Source organism: Vicugna pacos, chromosome 3 (assembly GCF_048564905.1).
Source record: "Vicugna pacos chromosome 3, VicPac4, whole genome shotgun sequence".
In the NCBI taxonomy this organism is placed as follows: Eukaryota; Metazoa; Chordata; class Mammalia; order Artiodactyla; family Camelidae; genus Vicugna; species Vicugna pacos.
In genome coordinates this window covers 23,108,666-23,128,442 of record NC_132989.1, presented here as the reverse complement: position 1 = coordinate 23,128,442, position 19,777 = coordinate 23,108,666, and the positions used below count along the sequence as shown (strand labels likewise).

The following is a 19,777-nucleotide window of genomic DNA, read 5'->3' as shown; positions in this document are numbered from 1 at the left end:
ACTTCCCCTTGAGGCAACAATCATACTTTGGTATGTTACATAGTGTTTTATATGAATTCCTCATGTCATCACACACAATGTTAAGTAGATGTGTACGCAATGTTGAGGTTTAATAAAATTACTAATTTTACTTCTTGATTTCATCAAGGACATTCTTAAGTGAAATTAGCTGTTTTTTTTTTTTTTCCTAATGGAAGGTCCTGACAGTGATGTATACAATGACTCCTAGTACAGTTTGGTGTCACTGCCTTGATTTGTGCTAAGGCACCAACAATTTTACCCACTATTGTTTTTGTACCATTAGTGTGAGTCTCAACACAGTAAAAAGTCTTAGTATTATTAATAAAATAATTCTGACCTCATTCCACCCTGAGAAGGTCTTGGCGACTCCCGGGTTTCGTGGACCCTGCTTTGAGAAATGCTGTACTAGGTTCTTCTGCCTCATTCTGTTCTTGGTGGTGATGGGCCATGTCATGCATATTTCACTGATCAGGACACTGAGGCCCATCAGAGCCCCGCGTGTGTCCTCATCTCGTTCTAGCACCAAAGTGAGTTTTTTTTTTCCTCCTGGCAACAACTAGGGAGACTTCTCAGGGGAGGCGGTATTGATTTGATGAATGGGCAGAATGCCAAAAGGTAGAGGTTGGGGCTGGGAAGTACCTTCTTGGCGGAGGAAGCAGTATTGGCAAAAGCCTAGGGAAAGGAACATAGGACGAGGCCAGATAACTGAGGATCTGGTATGTCGACCCCAAGGCCCTGGGTACCACAGAGCAGTGTTGACAGGGGAAGCGATGGGTGAGATGTGTTCCAAAACAGGGAAGGCCAGAGATGGGGCCCTGGTTTTCCACCTGGAGGCCTTCCCATGCCAGCTGGGCTCAGGGCTGTGTCCTTAGGACATGTGGCCACGTAGATGGTTCAATCCTTCATGACCATGGCTTGCAGAGTGTGGTCTGCTGCCTGGAATCCCCTGCTGAAAAATGTCTCCACAGTTTTTTGCACTGACAGTCAGCTTCTCTTTTCCTTTGTATTGGCTTTGTGACAGTGAATAGCCTCACCCATTTCATGTATGAATGTGAGGGTGACCTGGACAGAGGTGGCAGCTGAAGGGAGATGTTGGTAGTGGTGGCCTGTCAGTGTGTGATGAGGGCCTGGCCCTGAGTGCTGTGATGGTGGGGGCTGCAGAGCTGACCTGAGCAGGGACTGCCTCCCACCTCCACCCTGGGCCTGGCCTGCCCTTTTCCTCCTCCAGGGGCTACTTGTTCCTGCTCCAATTTGTGCCCCTGAGCAACAGGGACTCAGCTCCTGGCCAGGTCTGATATGAGGAGACAGAGCTCAGTTTCTGTGCAACACAGGCCTCTACATCTTGCTGTGCTTTGGGTCTGGGTACTGAGCCTGCACAGTGTTCCTAGCTGTGCTCTGTGACTGGATGCATACGTCCTATGCCATGTGTGTTTGTGACCATGGCAGAAGATGTGCTCTGCCACGCAGATGTTTGTGAACTTGTACACCCTGCCGTGTGTTTTGAGTTTTCTGTGTTTGTTTTTTTGTGCCTTTAGTTGGGTGGTATGTGTTTGTGTATGTAGTTTTGTGTATCTTTTGGGTGTGTGAGTGTCACTGTGTTGGGTATGTGTTTTTGTGCGATGGTTTGTCAGTGTATATCTTGGCCCAGCCCCAGAAGAAGGCCCGCTGAGGCGCTGGGGGTAGGGACTGTGCTGGGATAGGGAGTCCACAGCCGGGAGGCCTAACTGGGAACAGACGTGTCCTCACTGGCCCAGAGAGCATCACAAACCCTCAGAAAGCCCCTGTCCAGCTTCACCACCCCTGGCCAGTCAGAGTGGGTGTCTGGAAAGGAGGCGTGAGGGAACCCAAACCACCTGGGCCCACCTCCCACAGCTTGCTGGCACTTGCTTGCGCCTCGTGGTGGTAGCCCGGTGCCTGGGCCCGTCCTCCTAAGGCTCTAAGCACTTTTTGTTGTGGGGGTTGGGCAGGGGCCAGAGGCATAGCCCAACTTGGCTCTTGTCACCAACTTCAGTTCTTACTGGACCCCAGAGGCAGAGTGGGCCCATACCTCGCTGGGGCTAGAGTTGCAGGTAGGAACAACCCTACTGAATCAAGCCTAATGCTAAGCTCATTACACATGTCATTCATTCAACAAATATTTATTGAGCCTATGCTCTGTTCCAGGCCCTGCTTTAGGAGCTAGAAATATAAGTCAACCTCACTGAACTGGGGGAAGGAGAGAGGGGCCTGCTGCTGGGCATTTTACAGATGAAGAACCAGATCCTGAGGGGTTAAGTGATTTGCCCAAAGTCACAGCAAAGCTGAGATTCTTTCAAAACCAGAGCCCCAACCCCCACCCCTGCCCTTGATGCTCACAGTTGCAGCCTACATGCTCATTGAGCTAGGACCAGCAGGGGGAGGGGGTGGATGGACAGGCAGCGCTTGGCTAGCCTTGTGCCCCTGGCTGTTGGCTGATACTGGAGTGTGAGTGCAACTAAAAAGTGAGCTCCTAGTTGCTCTGCAGGGAAGGTGGGGTGCCTGGGGTGGTCCCCAAAGGCTCTGCGTTGAGGTGGTCAGGCAGAGATTCAGGTGTGGGGGCAGACTGGAAGGTGCACCTTGTGTCTCTAGTGCAGTGGGGGGACCCAAGGGGATGCTTCCTCTCTGGCTGTATGACCTGGGATGGGGCCCTGCTTCACTCTGAGCCTCAGCTTCATCATCTGTAAAGTGGACACAATAATTCTATCCACCCCCTCCTCAATGGCACAGTGCTCAGGGCATGGTGCCTGGTGCACAGTAGGGCAGCTGGAGGGATGGGGCAGAATTGGAATCAGGCTCTCTGCTCAGCCCCAGGAAATGGGTAGGGGAGAGGGAGGAGGAGGAGCAGATGTGCCCGCGTCTCACAAGAGCAGCCGCATTTAGCCACCGAGTCGGGATTGAAATATTCCTGAGGGAGAAGAACCCTGAGGCTTCAGGGCGGCAACAGCTCGTCAGTGGGGAGCGGGGAAGGGATGTTGTCACCATCTGCCTCGTGTCTGTCTGCGACTAAAATAATACTGGGGTGAGACTCGCCGCAGGCACGGACCCAGCCGCAAGGTTCCCCGGAAGAGGGAGGGGCCGAGGGTGCTGGCAGGCTCATGGTCGGAGATGAGCCTCAGGAGTGCAGGGCCGGGGACCCTCCAGACCTGGCTGGGGTCTGCTCCAGAGGGGAGACCAAGCATGTGCTGAGATCCCAGTAAAGCAGGGGCAACAACAGAAACAAAACAGGAGGGACAGACAAATTGCCTGATTCAGCTTCCGTGAGCTGATCCAGAATATTGAAACCAGAAAACGTAGCAAGGAGCTATTTTAATTTCAGCCAACGTATAAGTTTTGGGTCTATGGTTTACTGTGGTTTTTATTTTGAATCAAATATGGAGGATGCTCCTTACTCTTCTCAGAGCTCAGGGCTCTGGGGAACGGAGTGCCCACCTTTCTCACTGGGCACAGTTGTCGCATGCCAGTTGCCCCTGAACGTCAGTACGTCTGGGCCTGGGCAGGTGCCCCTTTAGATGGGGACCTGGCTGGGAGCCTAATGCTTGGCCTCTGGGTGGTGAAGCAGTCACGTCTGGTCTTTTGCTGTGGGTCTCACCAGACACGAGCAGTTGGGTATTTTTGTTTTTGCAGAGAGAACAGACCCATGACCTCAGCGGTTTATTTTAACTGCAGAAGCACCCTAACTGCTGGTTGCTATGTGCTGACATGGTGCAGGGCTGTCGGTTCAGCAGGCAATTCACGAGCACCTACTGTGTGCAGGCCCTGAGCTGGGCCCACTCTCAGCATAAAAGGCAAGCCATCTAGGTGCCAGGGAAGGTGCTTGGAGGTCAACAAGGGGTGCTGGATATGGCAGGAGACCATGACTGTTGTCCTGAAGAGGTGGCTGGTGCACTCAGCCTTGAAGAAGAAACACGGAGACATGTGGCATCAGGAAAGGAGAGAGGGGAGGATGCCTCAGGCAGAGGGAACCGCATGTGCACAGACCACAGCTTTGTGGCTGTCTCTTTACGGCAAAGGTATGAGCATTACAGTCTTAGCTGCGTTGTGGAGCCCTTCCAGTAGGCCGGACACCATGCTAACTGCTTTATGTGTGTTTTTCTGCTGGCTCCTTACCAAACCCCTAAGAGGTCAGTACATTTAGCATCCATCTTACAGATGAAGAAACCGAGGCTCAGAGATGTCTAGTAACTTGTGTAAGTGGTAGAGATATGGCTTTGGGTTCCTGTGTTCTACCCCTGCATAATGCCCTCATTTAGCAGCAATTGAGCACCTACTATGCGTGGGCCCCAAGATAGGGTGCTTCCTGCATTTGGACCCCAGCAGCACACTCCAGAAAGAATATCCTCAGATGGCTAGGGTCTCTTATCACCATCTGGGCACAACAACCAGAGGGACCTCTCTCTAGGGCTTGTAAGTGTGTGTATATGGGGGAGAGAGATGCAGGTGGGAGCCTGGAGAACCCCACTTTACATCCTTTCTCCTTTGAGCCTCAGTTTCCTCATCTGTGAAATGGGACTACAGTACCTATGTGCAGGCTCCTCGTGAGGATTAAAAGTGATAGCAAGTGTGAAAAGCCCTCTGTGAATTCAGCGAGTCCCCAGCCAGGGCTCATTCTCTTTAAAACACAGGAGTGATCTTCCCAGAACAATCCAGCCACCAAGCTTTCCCTGCAGCTGACAGGCCCCACCACCATGGCAGCCACCACCCTGAATTATTCAGGATGCTCCAGGCCTCTGTGGCCGCCCTTCCCCTCCCCTGCACTCCAGGCTGTCAGCACCTGCCTCTGCGCCTCTGCCGGGGCTCTGCCGACCTCCGGGCCCCGGAACTTCAGCCTGTTCAGGGGGGCCATGAGTGTAGCAGGGTGAGAGTGTGACTGAGTGTGAGAGAGTGACAGTGAATGTGTGAGAGCATGAGAGTTCACGTGAGTGTGGGTGTGCGAATGTGCGAGGGTCACTGAGTGTGTGAAGGGTGAGTGCAAGGATGACTGTGTGAGAGTGACAGGGCGAGTGTGTGTGGACATGTGAGGGTGAGTTTGTGCTTGTGTGTGAATGTGTGTGAGTTTGTGTGAGGGTGAGTGTATGAGTAAGGATGGGAGTGGATGGAGCTGGGGTCTCCTTAGGTGCAAGGAAGCCAGGCTTAGACAGGGAGGGTCCCTCTGGCTCAAGAGCACACATTTGTTGGGGATTCAGAGTCCAGCCTGGTGAAGGAGGGGGTCAACTCACCTGTATTTCCAGAGTCTCTCCTTGATTCCGTACAGTGGGGAGAGGCAGAGAGAAGCAAAGTTTCGAGAAGAAGGTTACGTAGTGGTTGGATTGTGGACAGGACCTGGAGTCCTCGTCCAGTGGAGGTTTAGACCGCTGGACTATTCCTGGTATATCTCATTTCCTGACAAATTGAGACCCTCAGAAGAGCAGCAGTGCCCTCCCACTGGTCCCTTTTCTCCCCCTGAGCCTGGAACAGCTGAGATCCCCAGGGGATGAGAGGTGGAGGACTCTCCTCCTGGATCTGTGGCCTGAGTCTTGGGGGAATGAGGAAAGGGGAAGGAGTCTACTGGTGCTCTTGCTGGAGGGCCCTCATCCATAGGCTGGAAGGACAGAGCAGACTACTCTCCGCTTGACCCCCGCTCCTTCCTACACACTGGCCCTGCCTGGAGGGTTACTGCCCAGTGTGTGGAGATTTGGGGTACCGGGGGTGGGGTTGGGGATAGGATTTAGGAACTGGGAGCTTGCAGTGTGTGGAGGTTGGGGGTGGACTGTGTGAGCTTTGGTGTGAGTGAGGTCTGTGTTTTGGTGTGAGGATGTGGGTGGCTATCTGAGTTGTTATTTGTGTCTGTGAATTTGTGTACAAGCAATGTATGTGTGACTTTGCTTGTATTTATGTGCAACTTTGTGTGTGAGTACCTGTTTGTGTGGCCAGATGAGCATGTGTGATCTATATCAGAGCGTGTGTGTATGTGGAAGCATTCTGTCTGTGTGAGGGAGGTGAGAGATGATTGACAGGGAGTGGGTAAGTCGGGGGCCACCCTCAGCTCCACGGCTTCATTCTTCCTCGGGCCTCGCTCGCCACGGCCTGACACCTGTCTGCCTGTGCTGGGAGTCTGATTGCCTGGCTTTGGCTGACAGAACCCAGAGCCCCATGGGAGGAGAGCTACAGGTAGGGGAGATGAGACAGGGTGAGATACTTGGTTTTTGTGTAGGACAGATAGAACTGGGCACAGAGCTAGTGCTGTTGGAACCTGATACCTGAGTCTGAATCCCAGTTCCTCTACTCACTGGAGTGAGCTGGGAGGGTCACTTCCCTCTCTGAGCCTCAGTCTCTTCATCAGAACAGTGGGGACTATGATGGTCATGAGACTTTGAGGTGCAGAGCCTCCCCACCAAATATCCTATGAGCCTGTGTTTTCCTCCTGGCTCTGGGAAGTTGGCCTGTTGGAGGCCTGGAGGCTGGCCTGCCAGAGGCTGGGGAGATGACTCCTCCCCTTCCCCCGGATCCAGAAGGCCTGACCTGTCCCTACTATACTCCTCCCATCAGAGGGATATGTGTGCATATTCGTGTGAAGGGCTCAGAGGAACGTAGTCAGTAGGTCATTCTGTCCATCCCCCTCTAGCCCCAGACCAGGGAATGTTTTCCATTCCTCTGTTTCCTCCCATGGTCAGAGGCAGAAGTGGAGCAAGTCCTTCCGCTTCTCTCTCTGCCCTCACTTTCTCCCTCTGTAGAGCCAGGCAGGTGGGGTGTACTAGGGTTCAAGGCCCCAGTGTCCCTGCTGGTAGGTCCTTAGAACTGGCTAGCTCCCCCAGTGCCCTGTACCCGCTTGTCTGCAGAACTGTGGCCCGGGCAGCTGTCCGGCTGAGCGGGTTAGCAACACAAGACAGATGGCGAGGGATTATCTCAGCTTCTCAGAGTGCAATGGCGGCAGCAGGTGGGGGTAGGAGAGGGGGGCTCTTGCACCCTCCCCATGTGTATACACACACACGCACACACACACGCACGTGCAGCTTCCCACTCCTGCTTCAGACTCAACCCAGCCTCCTGCTATGTAAGAGGTGGGCAAGAAGGCAGAGGAGAGATGAGATTCTGAGAACTGGTGGAACCGTGGGATTTGGCAATCTTGTCTCTGTCCCACTGGACTCTTGGACCATAGGCTGAACCAGCTGGGCTTCTGAGAAGGCCCTCTCAGGCCCCTCTTGGACTCTGCCCTTGTTGCTAGGGTTTCTCTGCAGCTGCCTGCCCTAGGAATGGTGTGTTCAGGAGAGCATGGACTTATAGAGAAGCCTGAGGCTCAGAGATGTGTGAACTGTGCTCAGAGACACACAGCAAGTTTGGCACATCAGCAGGCTGAGCTCTGAGGCTTGGCAGATGGTGGAGAGCATCAGCTGTGGGGTCCCTAAGTCTTCTGCGAATAAGGTGTGTTTGCCCCAGCATTTAATGCTGCTGCCCCAAATCCCACAGAGGTGTATGCATAACCTGTCACACAAGGACGCAGCCTTGCCTCTCTTTCACATATACTTCAGGCTCTGGATTCAGGCTCTTTAGAGTTGAGTGACAGAGCTATGTCTCTAGGCTATGTCACTAGGAAAGAACTGGATTGGGGGTCAGAGCCCCACTAGAGTGAATTCTCCCACCTGTACCCTGATTTACCATAGGCATCTGGTAGAGGGGCTTTCTCTTCAGCTTCAGTCACAGACTCAGCACTTGTCCCCCATCCTCCCTTAGACACCCTCCCCTCCCCTACCCCCAGGCCTGAGTCATCAGTGCTGGGCCCCAGGGAGGGATGTGGGCCTGGAAGCTGGGCCAGATTTGCAAATGGCAACCCCAGGGGACCCTTTTCCCAGCATTGGGCAGGAGAGGGAGGGCAGGGCAGGGTGGAGTCCTCAGGATAGAAACTGGTTCTCTACTCACAGCCACCAATATCCAGACCTCTCTCCCCTCCCCGTGAGTAACTATGGGCCTGCTGGACCCAGAAGTGTGGACTACGGGCAGTGCTAGGTTGCTAGGGTGTCCTGCTCCCAGTCTCTGCACAGAGCAAACCCACTCCTCTAGGCCCCATGCATTCATGTGTGCCTGTCTAGGACTCCAGATCAGACTGGCCTGGGGGAGCCAACTGGGCCTTTGAAGCAGCATTATTTTCAGGCTCACAAAACTTTGTGATACACCCACACTGGTCCTGTCATAGACAAGACAAGACAAGACATTGTGCACCACGGGCTTGTCACCTGCAAGGCAGGCCAGCCCCTCTCTCCTCTTTACCTCCAGTCTGAAATGACCCCTGGCTACACATCTGGGTATCCGGAGGTTCACCTGGCTGGGTGCTGGGCCAAACCTAGCGCCGGGGTTCAAGCCAATCTCCGTCTCTCTGACCTTCCAGCCTCAAGTTGGACGTTTGTATCATGAGAGTTGGGCGAGACCATATCTAAGCTCTCTACCTCCCTTCAGAGCCTGGCCTCGGGGGTCCTGAAAAAACTTCCGCCTCTGTCTTTTATCAGTGGGACTTTTCTCACCGTTTTCTTAAGGTTTCAAAGTAACATTCTAAAGAGGCACCTTGAGAGCCAATCAGAGAGCCCATGTAAATGAGGGCTCGCTGATTGGCTGTCTCCTTCACGCCCTTTATGAAACTTCAACTTCATCAACTCTGCAAAGATTTTTCCCTCTGGCTCTCGAGCCCTGCGGGAGGCGGGGCTGAGGGTCACCCGGGCCATCCCCCTGCCGCAGGGTGCCTGGCCCGCCGAGTCGGTCCGCTTGGGGACAGGCGGGGGCGAGTGCGCCAGACTCGGGGGGTTATTACGGCACAGAATAACCGGGCGGGGGCGGCCCGGGGAGTGAGTCCCCTTCTCTTCTTCGTAGGACCGCTGCAGAGCGGGCTGCAGGCCGCGGGTATCGAGCTTGGCTAGGCCAGATCGATATCTGCCCACTGGACTGATGCGCCAGGGAGTCGGCTCGACAGGGGCTCCGCGGCAGAGTGATAGCTGTGCAGCTCCTCTCCTTTACCCGCACTCCCCGGGAAATCGAGGCGGGGAAGTGGTGTTGGGATGGAAAGCGCGGCCAGGGGCAGGCGACACTCTTGTTCTGGGCAGTGTCCCTAATGGTGGGGGCGGGAGTAGCCCAGGGCAGCGCCCTGCTCCCCATCCTCTGCTCGTCCCCACCCCCACAACGATCACCTGCAGCCTGAGGCTGTCCCCGCCTGATTCTCCTCCGTCCCCTCATCCTATCCTTCGCCTTCCTCCCACTCTCTTTGTGTGTCTCCTCTCTGGCTCTAAGGTCCCTCCCTCATTTCTCCTTTCTCTGTGGGTATCTCCGTCTATCTCTACATCTTCGTTTTCATTTCTTTCTCTGCCTGTGTCTGTCTCTAGATTTCTCTGTCCCTCGGTCTCTGCTTAGGTCTCTCCTCGCCTCTTGCTCATTTTCACTTCCTCTCTTTGTCTGGCTCTCTTCTCTCCCTCTCTTCAGCCGCCACCCCCCCCCCCCCGCCCATCCCACACACCTCACAGCCCTGTTTACGACATCCCCAGGGCTGGCAGGTGGGCGGGGCTGCAGCAGAGAAGGGGTGAGGGAAGGAGACGCAGCCTCCCCCCCAGCTGTTAACCTTCACGCTTCAGGCCTCTGCGGATGGCAGAGGAGGGGGAAAGCCCAGCTGCCAGCTTGGCGGAGGTGACCAGGCAGCGGGGGCTGTGGGCTGCCCCTCCCTTTGGGCTTGTCTCTGGGGAGATCTGGGGCCGGAAGGAGTGTGATGGAGGGTACCTCCGGCAGAGAGAGGCTATTGGCCCCCCGAAGGCTTTTGCTGGCCCGGCGGATGCCCAAAGGGGGCTCTGAGTGGCGCCCGCCCTGCCCGCGGCCGGGCCGGACGTGGGGGCCGGCGTGAGAATCCCGCCCATCTGTGAGCCGGCCTCACGCCGTCAGACCCAATTTATCTCGCCGCCAAAGTTTCACAGCCATCTGCTCGAGTGGAACGGCTTCCAGCGCTGGCCCCACCGGGCCCCCCAGCCAGCGCGGGGATGTTTTCCAATACGGCAGTATTGCAGCACCCCCCCATCCCAAAGCAGGGAGGGGGTGTGGGGGGGAGGCGGCAGAGCGCGGTGCGTGGGGCTGGCAGGCAGCCCTCTCCCGCGAGCGAGCCGACCCTGAATTTTAAGCGATTGATCAGGAAGCGCAGGCCGTTCCCATCACTTAGAGCAGCCAAATGCGACGGCTCAGGGATTTCAAGGGGCCTTTGCGGAGGCGGTAATGAGGTCACCGTCACCGCGCCAGCCGGCGGGCAAGAGGGGGCGCAGGCCTGCGGATACACGTGTGTATACACGCCTGTACACAGCCACATCTGTATCCACGTGACCCCTGGGGCCCCCTGCACTGACCAGAAGGACTCCGAATTTGGATGCGAACCGAACGCTGTCCCCCAACCCGACCCCCCACCCCCACCTACTAGCGTTGTCTGAAAGACCAAACTAGAACTCAGCCCCTGTCCCAACAATGATCACCTCAGATAGCTTCAGCACAGGAACCCCAACCCTTCTCCCCTTTCTGCTATGTGCCTAAAATACAAATGTTTGGGCACCTGCCTCTTGCACTTCTGAACAAACCTGCAGAGACAGATATCCCTGGGCCCCAGGTAATCACACAGGTGCGTATATTTCGATTACACACTTGACATCAATGCTCATGCATGGGGTACACTCCCAACCACCCCTCCCCAACACACAAACATGTTCACTGTAGCTCCACCATTCTCAGCCCAGCACTGAGGAAAATAGAGCTTCCACACTCCCCTCCCCAGGACGCACACGTGTGCACACTGGCTCCCAAGACCCTGAGCTTGCTGCTGTGTCCATGGGGTGGGCGCCTCCACTGCCCTCCAGGCAGCGTGGGTGCAGACCTCAAAGAGAACAAAGGCCGAGCGGATGCGAGGGAGGGGGGCTGAGCCCCCGGCCTCGTCCTCCTTGGCGATGCTCGTCTGTCTCGGCTCCCCGGCCACCGCATCGAGCGGCTCTGATTGCCGAGTAAATCACAGCGATGATCTGAATAATTATCGTCTCCTGAAAAGGGAAAAAAACAGGGGAATAAATAAACAGAGAGAGCAGCCACCTGATTTCTCGGAGCCCTGGGTGGGGGGAATACATTGGGGTGGGTGTCTGTGGTCTCCTGCAGATCCTAAGGGCTTCTTTGGGATGCAGCGCAGGTGGGGGTAGGGTGGGCCTCAGGGCAGAGAGTCCTTCCAGAGAGGTGCAGTTATGATCTGGTCCCCCTCTTCACTCATCTCCCTGGTTAATTCATGCCAGCTCCCATACCCATTCCACTCCAGCTGACCTGTCTGCTTCTCACACAATCAGGCCCACCTGTGCTGAAAGTGCCCTCCTGTCTCTGGGCCTTGATTCAAGCCCTTGTGCCCCCTGGGATGCCCTCTCTTCCACTCCAGCTTGCCTGACTCTCTCATCTCTGAAGGATGAACTCTAGGCTACTTCCTCTGGGAGTTTCTTTTTGACCGTACAGACTTCCAGGATCCTCCCCTCCCAGTGATACAGTGTCTGATTCCTGACTGATGGGGGTGTTCCCCCTGGTCTCCTCAGCTGGATGGAGAGCTTTGGTGGGAAACAGCTATGTTTTAACAAAATGATAATAACAACAATACAAGCTACCACCCACTCCTGAGCATTAACTGATGTGCTGGCCTCATGCTGAAACATCCTCTCACTCTGGATCCTCCCCAAAATCCTATGCGGGAAGTAATATTCCCACTTTACCAATGGGGCAACTGAGGCTTAGCGAGAATGAAGCTTGGCTCTGGCCTTTTCTCCCGGATTAAAATGCTGGTCATCTTCTGGATCCTTTCTGGAGTCAACCCCCATCCCTCACGTTGTACAAGCTGCTTCTCCAGATCTCAGCCCTTCCTGCTCCTCCCACCTCCCCCACCTCTGTTTTCCTATCTTCAGGAGGGGTGTCATCCATGCATTGTGACCCTCAACCCCTCAAAGGGCATGACCTTTCCCCGTAGCCCTAGCATCAAAGGAGGGGCAGTTCAGTCCTGTGCTTCTCCTACCAGAAATGGTTCCAGATGTGGGGCCTGCAGGGGCCTGCAGAAGATGTAGGGTGATGTTTGGCACACGGCTAGGTTTCCTCCTGGAGGCTGCCCTCAGGGACACCCATCCACCTCCCACTTCTGGCACCTGGTCAATAAAAGGGAACAGAACATGATTCAGGGAGGAGGTCTCCCAGGAGGCTGAGGAAGGAGGATCCCTTGTGGAGACTTGGTATCTGGGGCAGGAGAGAAGCTGAACCCATAGTGGGTTTGCAGTCTACTCTCCATGAAGGGCAGGCTGTTGGATCTGGAGCCTGAGGGCCATATGCCTGGCTGGGTTCTCCAGGCTGTGCAAGGAGGCCCAGGACTCAGTGGTTTAGATCCCCCCCTGTACCTTCACAGACACATACCATTGTAGATGGGGGAGACTAAGTTGAGGCCCAAACTGGCTCCTGGCTAATGGTGCCTGTGCAGACCTCTCTCATGGGGGCCCTGATTCAGGGGACATGGGTGGGTCTGAAAGTTTTTGTCTGTGGCTTGGGTAGAGAAGGGACATGTGAGACATGGTGTTGGTCTAAAGACACATCAGGTGGTCCCACTGCTGGGTGTGGGTGAAGATGAAGCAGGACCCAGCCTGGCTCTGGGAAACCCTCAGCCCCTATTCCCAGCCCTCTCTGGGGCCCATGGCAGTGCCCCCTCCCTGGGAAGGAAGCAGAGGTGGCCAGTATCCATGCAGGGGGAGGGGTCACAGTCACCCCCCTCCACCCCAACACCTCTGCCAAGTTACTCAGCCTCAGAGTGGGACAGGATGTCTTGCCTTCTTACTCTTGCTAACAAATAGATATTTCTTTGGCATCTACTGTGTGCTGGGCACTGGGGGTACAGCTGCCTGGGGTTCGGAGAGTGCTCAGACAGATGGGGAGGCATATTCACCCACCCACACATACGCAGACTCTCCTCCCCACCTCCCTAGAGTGTGACAACTGGGAACCCCTGGGGGAAGCCGTAATAAAGGTGGAAAGACCTTTGGAATTAGACAAACCCAGGTTCAGACTCTGGCTTTATTACTTATTAACTGTGAGCAAGCTGGGAGCCTCAGTTTCCATATCTGCAAAGTGGGAATTCTAATAGCACATGTTTCAGTGAGATAACTTAAATGTACGATTTAGCCAAGCACCCAGCCCAGGGTAACTGCTCATCACCATTAGTTATTGGGGAGGGAGGGAGGGACTCCAGATTGCTCCTTGGCTGCCCTAGGGTAGCTCCTCCATCCATGGCTTGCTGGTGTCCAGCCTCTTTACTCAGGTTTGGAGGTGGTCAGTTTTGGCAGGTCCTTAGAAGTGCATAGACCTTCATTCTCTTGAAATCTTGGACCCCCGGCCTGTCACAGACTCCCTACTGGCCTGGGCCGGCTCTCATTGTCTCCGTATTTCCATGTATCTGTATCTCCCTCTAAATACAGAGCCTTTTCCCTGACACAAGAACATCCCCCCACCCCCACATCTAGCTCAACTGATCAGGCCTGGGCATGCAACAGTCAAAAACATATGCACTCACACCTGGGTATACACAGGCACGAAGACATCCACACCAACATCCACACACAGCACAGATAGGTACAAACAGGTACATACAGACACACTCCGTGACAAACACACAGGATATGCAAACATACTGCACACCCAAGAATCCACAGGCACATGTGCTCACCCCCCACCCCACATGCATACGTAGAACAGACAGGCACAAACAGGTATACGTAAAGACACGCAAACACGTTTGCACAGTAAGGCACACGAACACATGTGCACACACATAGGCACACACCAGATCTCTTGCCCCCACCCCCCGCAGGGAGCTGGCTGCCCGCCAAGCTCGGCGCTTTCTGCTGGGTGTGCACAACCTTTCACAGGCTCTAATTGAGTCGAGGGTGATTTATAACGCGGCAGCACCCCTGCCTGAGTGGGCTGCCCCCTCCCACTGCAGCCCTGGCCAGAGCCTTCGACCACCTCCACCCTTTCTTCCTCATGCAGGGTCATATACACAGGCCCCTTAGAGAAAGAAGGGGGCCTTTCCCTCCTTGTCACTAGCTCCTTTCTTTATTCTTGCCTTTCTCCAGGGCCAGACGCTCTGCTCTGAGAGGTTTTGCCTCAACCTGCTCACCACCATCAAACCCAGCATTATACAGCCCAGCCTCCCAGAGACCAATCACAGCTGTTCTAACCTGCCTGTCTAGGGACAACTGAGACTTTGACTGCAAATCTCATGTGTTTCCTGAGCTGCAGCAGGAGGAACTGAATTTAGACACGAGAAGGGACTTCCTCAGTGATTTGGGGGTGGGAGGTAGGCTCTGGTCAGCAAGGGCTGGGTTAGACTGGGTTGAGGGTGATGGGAGAAGGGGAGGTCATTGAGAATCTCGTTTCCTGCCCCTCCATCCTTTTGGGTAACTGAGCTGACTGTGACCCTCCCTCCCAGCTGTCCCCATGGTCTACATGGCTGGGCTTGTGATTAATCGCATTAATTAGGCCTTGAGGTTTGGCTCATAAAGTCCTCTTGTGCACCTAAGAAGGAGCTGCAGTGAAGGCCTTTGTCCTGGTGTGTGTGGGGGGAGTATGCACCCTGACCTCTCACCTCTGACCCCAACATGGACTAACAGCTTCAGCCAGGGTCCGTGAGCTCAGCCTGAGAGCTGTTTCATCCTCCCAGCAGCCTCCTGTGTTAGATGCTGATGCTGTTAACCCATCTGACAGTGAAGGCAACCCAGGCTCAGAGAGGCCAGTCATTGCCCAAGTTGTACACTTGGTTCATGGTGGAGCTGGGATTTGAAATTAGACAGCAGAGCAAAGCATGCCTAACCCAGAGCCTGACCCCCCCACAGAGACCCACCTGGCCCCTAGAACCCCTGGTGTGCAGAATGCTGTTTTTTTGGAGCAAGAGAAGCTCCTTGGAGGGGCTAGCCCTCTGCATTCCCAGAACTGGGCTTAGTTTACAGCCTGAGGGACTCAGATTAGATTTGAGGGAACTTCCTGGCAGTAAAAAGATTGGTAGCCAAAAGAAGTGTGAGTGTGTGTGTGTGTAGTGGAGAGAGGTGCAGTGGAGAGTCTGGGCTGCCCCTAAGGGAGTCCACGTGGTAATGGCAGCCAACATTTAGTACACAGTCCCATGGCAGAGGTGTTGAACTCCATTTGTGAGATAAATTCGACTGATATTCTGACAATTTAAAACCATTTGCCCCAGCCTCATGGATTCAAAGCAGCTGCACCCCTACTTCTTCCCCCACTGCCATGTTCTCTGGCCTCTGTGTCCCAGTGACCCCACATCATCTCTGCTGTGGGTCAACCCAGCGTTTGGTCCTCCCGAACTCACTTGAACACAAGTGAACACATGTGAGTGAGTGTGAAATGTGTGGCCTTGAGGGCATGGGGTGTGTCCTAGAGACTGTTGTGATGGGGATTTGTGTGTGGATGCATGTGTCACTGTGTGTGCTTCCGTGTCCCGGGTCTGTTTGTGTGTGTGTGTGTCTTTGGGATTCTGTTTGTCTATAGAGCTCAGTATGTATCAATTTGCCTGTCTCTCTCTGCATGATCTTGTGATGTGTTTGTATGTCTCTGTGAGTTGCCTCCTCATTTGTCTCAGTGTGTATACCTTTGCATGTCTGTCTCTTTCCCAGCTTCTGGGTGTGTCTTTGTGAGCATCTCTGCACACCCTGCTGGGTGTGTGTCCATACAGCTCTGTATGTTTCTGCAAGTGACCTTAGGTGTGACAGTGCATGTGATGGTATGTTCGTCGTCTGTGTGTCAGTATCTGTGTGTGTCACTTGAGTGAGTCTGTGTCTTAACTGTATCTGTGCGCATATGAGACACGGTGTGTGCGTGTCACTGAGGGCTGGGACTACGGTGGGCACCAGATTTCTCAGCAATCAGGAAAATTCTCTTCGTGTAATATTTTTTTCAGAAGTCACGACGAATGCAAAAACTGCACGATGGAAAAAATATAAAAATAGTAAAGACAGGATGAGTGTGTGTGCACGTCTGCGTGACTGTGTGTGCGGCTGTGCCTGGGCGCCCTCCCTCCCGCGCCCGCCAGGTGAGCCCACCCCCTCCAGTCACGCTGCGCTGGGCTGAGCCGCGGTAATTTCCGAGTCGGCGGCGGCTTTGTGTGCACCGGCCGCTGTCTTGGGGGCGGGGATGGAAGGGAGGGTTATTTCTCCCCCTTCTTCCTTTTTATTGGGTCATTAACAACGGCCCGGACTGCCGCTGCGCCCCCGCCCCCCCCTTTCATGTCTGCCGCGCCTCCCGCCATTATCTCCCTCCGCCGCGCGGCGTAATTCGATGCCAATCAGGTTTGGGGCGCTGAGGCAGCCGGATCAAAGACGGGGCCGCGGCGCTGGAGGGTGTAGGGTTGGGGGGCAGGCTGTGCGCCCCCTCCTCCTCCCTCTCCCCCGGGGTCCGGGGCAAACACCGTGTGTCCCGCCCAAGCGCCCAGGGTCAGACTGGGAAGGCCCTGCCGACCCGGCAGGGGGTTCAGAAAACCTAGTTGCGGGACGAGGTGGTTTGTGGCACCAGGCCCCCTAGTGGGCTGGAGGTTGGGGGTGGTTTCCTGGAGGGCCTGGCCTTCAGGTGGAGCCTTGAAAGATTTTGGTAACAGAAGTGGAGCTAGCAGCGAAATGGCACTTCAGGCAGAGGGACCAGCTTGGGCAAAGGCTGGGAGGCAGGAACCAGCAGTGTCTGAGGAATAGAGGAGAAGCTCCAGGTTGCTCTGGCTGGGTGTTTGTGCTGTATTCCATGGGCACGGGGCAGTGGAGGGTTCTTGAAAGGGGAGGCGCAGAATCTAAGCTGGCCTTCAGGATCATTTATTTGATAATGTCCTCTGCCTGCTGGAAGCCCTGCTGACTCAGTTTCCTCCTCTGGGAAATGGGGATGCTATCAGCTTCCTCCACCTCCTCCACGGGAGACCAGTAAGATGGTGAACATGAAAAAACAAGCCCAACTCACACTTGTTGAGGACTTACTGTTTGCCAGTCCAGGCCCCAGCCTTGGTTCATCCTCACAACAGCCCTACACAGTGGAAACTCATTTTACAGATGAGCAAGTGGGGGTGCAGACAGGTAAAGCCTAAGCTTCCATAGCTGGTGAGGGGCATGGTTAGGATTATGAACTAGGCTTATAGACTGAGAGCTTACAGAAAGAGAGTTCTCCCCTGCCCTGTCCCATCCAGCCTGGGCCTTGGGGAAAGATAGGGGTAAAGGTTTTGAAGCTGCGTGTGTGGGGAGGTGATGATTCCACAGGGTAGACTGGGTGAGGAGTGGGACCAGAATTAATCTCCCTAGATTTACAGCCAGCTCCATTGCTTACAACCCTTGTCCTTGGACAAGTCATCTGCTACCGCCCCCCAGTTTGTTTCTTCGTCTGTGAAATGGGGTTAACCAGTTTCTTCGGCTTGTCTGTGAAGAGTTAGTAAGTGAATGCAGCAAAGGGTGTTTTGAAAGTAAGCTGTAATAGAAATGAGAGTTTTTATCATCACCATCAGCCAAAGACTTAGGGGGGTGGTGCCTGCCAGACAGTCCCGGCAGAGGATGGAAAGTCCCCCATCACCCAAAGAAAATGCCAGTGTTTAGTCCCAATGATTTTGGGGAGAGTTGTTCTCCTACCCTCACTCCTGAGAAGGAAAGAAATAGATTTTCTCTCCCAAATAGTTCTGGGTCTTCACAACTCTAAATATCTCAGACCAGAGGATGTTCTGAGCAAACCGGGGTATACATAATACATGTGTCTGTTCTCAACTGAAAACAAGCCTTTGGACCTCGAGGGCGCCAGCCAGCAAGGGGCCCCCACCTCTGTCCTCTGCCTCTCAACTCTCAGGCCTGGGTTCTGGTAAGCATGGTTTGGGGATTGGAGGGAGTGGAGTGGATGCCCCTGAGCCCTTGGCACCCTCCAGATGGTTTCCTGAGTACTCAGGCTGGGTCTGTGCTCACACAGCAGGATAGATGTAGGAGGCCCACAGGGAGTGCCCATTCTGGTGGGAGAGGCCAGTGAGAGCACAGTTCCTGCGCAAGGGGATCTGTCCTCATGTGGGTGGGGCTCCCAGTGGGCCTGGGGTGCACCCTTTCTTCCTGGAGGGACAGATGAGTTGGATTGAGAGTGAAGAGAAATTTACCAGATAAGATCTGGGGACAAGAAGCACTTTTCAGGAATGTGCAAAGCTCAGAGGCCTGAAAGAATAATGCACCGTGTATGTTTCTGGAGATGGGGAGGATGAGTGGCGGGGGCTGGACTGGAGAGAGCTGCTGGACCTCAAAAGGGCAGAGACTGAAGGAGCCTGGAGGTGAGGCTGCTGGGGACCCAGGGCGGCTGCACAGTAGAAAGTCACCCTACCTCAGTCTCCTCATCTGTACTATGGGCACAAGACATTCCATCCCCAGCCCCCTAAGACCAGCAGGCCTGAATGGAAGGTAAACGAGATAGAGGGAGGGGAGGTACTTGTGCTTTCACACCCCCTCTCACTCAGGCAACTAAGGCATGGGCAGAGGCTGGGATGAGGAGGCAGGGATGGGGGGGGCTCTGTCCCCACTGTTCTCCATGCACAAGAAGACACAGATCCTTAGCCCCCTCCTAGACCTGTTTTGGGCTGCCAGACAGAGGCGGCCATGATTTGCAGCCCCAGGTGACTTGAGTCTGTGGCTTTGGCAGTGTCTCCTGCTGGTGAAATGGGATCTTGGTTCTAGCTCTGGTCAGGAAAGCTGCTCTCCGCTGGAGGGCTCTGCAGGATCCAGCCTCAGGCCTGACCAGGTTCTTTTTGCTGTCTGTTGGTTTTACACCTCCTACCTTCCAGAAGGAGGTCCATTGTCCCCCTGTCCTCCGTCCCTCCTGGGGAGTCCCTGCCTGGCTGGAGCTGGGTGCCTGTGTGCCTTGGGGAAGGGAGTGGCTGAGCCGCACACCGCAGATCCCAGCTGCCTCTGGACGCTGAAAAATCCAATTTTCTTCCTAATTGCCACTGCCCGTGCTCTCTCTCCTCTCACAGCCTACTTCTGCTTGGCGGCGCCTCATTCCCCCCACGCTCCCCCTACTCCTGCCTCCCGCTGCCCACCCCACGGCGGACGCTGCCCCCCCTCGTGGTCACCCGTGTCGGGACGCACCATATATCATGTCCACAGCCGGGGGGGGGGGGGGCTCCGGGAGCGGACGGCCCCCCACCCTGGGCTCCCTGACGAAATCGTCCTTTTCTGCGGCGGATGACAGGTTGTGGGAACAACAGCTTGAATTACGGAAAGAAGTTTCCCCACTGAGTTAATCTGCAGTGGCTGGAGGTGACCTTCTGGAGACGGCGATTAATCACGGGCCGTGGCGGGCGCCGCGCCACGCCGGGCCCTTTGGGGGAATACTAATTCCACTACAAGATAAATCATAATTTGACAATAATCATCTGCCCTAATCATTCCAATTCTTCTGTTTAATTATTTGTATACACCGTGTTTCTTCTTCGAGGACCCTAGGTGCCCATGGGTGGGGAAGGGATGGTCGCCTGGGCGCAGACCCCTCGCTAGCCCCTCATCCTCTTGGCACTGTGGGTATGCCTGGGAAGGCCTGACTCAGATCTGCCAGGGGGTACTTTGGCGCTCAGAGTTGTGATTGCATGACTGAGGAAACTGAGACTCAGTTGCTGGGCCTTGCCCAAGGTCCCAAGGGGTCTTTGGGGTGAGCCAGGATGATGACTAAAGCCTGTGATGTTCAGTCCTAGGCA

The 19,777-nt window shown here is 54.9% G+C and overlaps 3 long non-coding RNA genes across 5 annotated transcripts in view; 1 reads left to right on the top strand and 2 right to left on the bottom strand.

Moving 5' to 3' along the window:
* LOC107033548 (uncharacterized) overlaps window positions 1-19,777 on the top strand; it is a 56,760-nt gene that overhangs the window by 27,772 nt on the left and 9,211 nt on the right. The gene's annotated exons all lie outside the window — the stretch shown is intronic.
* LOC140692010 (uncharacterized) lies at window positions 3,678-8,494 on the bottom strand. 2 transcript variants are annotated; one of them, XR_012067610.1, is made up of 3 exons: window positions 8,281-8,494; window positions 5,256-5,418; window positions 3,678-3,930 (listed from the first exon to the last, which is right to left on the bottom strand). It is a non-coding gene; the product is annotated as an uncharacterized lncRNA (long non-coding RNA). The 2 variants fall into 2 exon arrangements; XR_012067611.1 differs by having other exon boundaries at window positions 8,332-8,494.
* On the bottom strand, window positions 10,620-11,936 carry LOC140689436 (uncharacterized). The gene is made up of 2 exons (XR_012064373.1): window positions 11,763-11,936; window positions 10,620-11,057 (listed from the first exon to the last, which is right to left on the bottom strand). It is a non-coding gene; the product is annotated as an uncharacterized lncRNA (long non-coding RNA).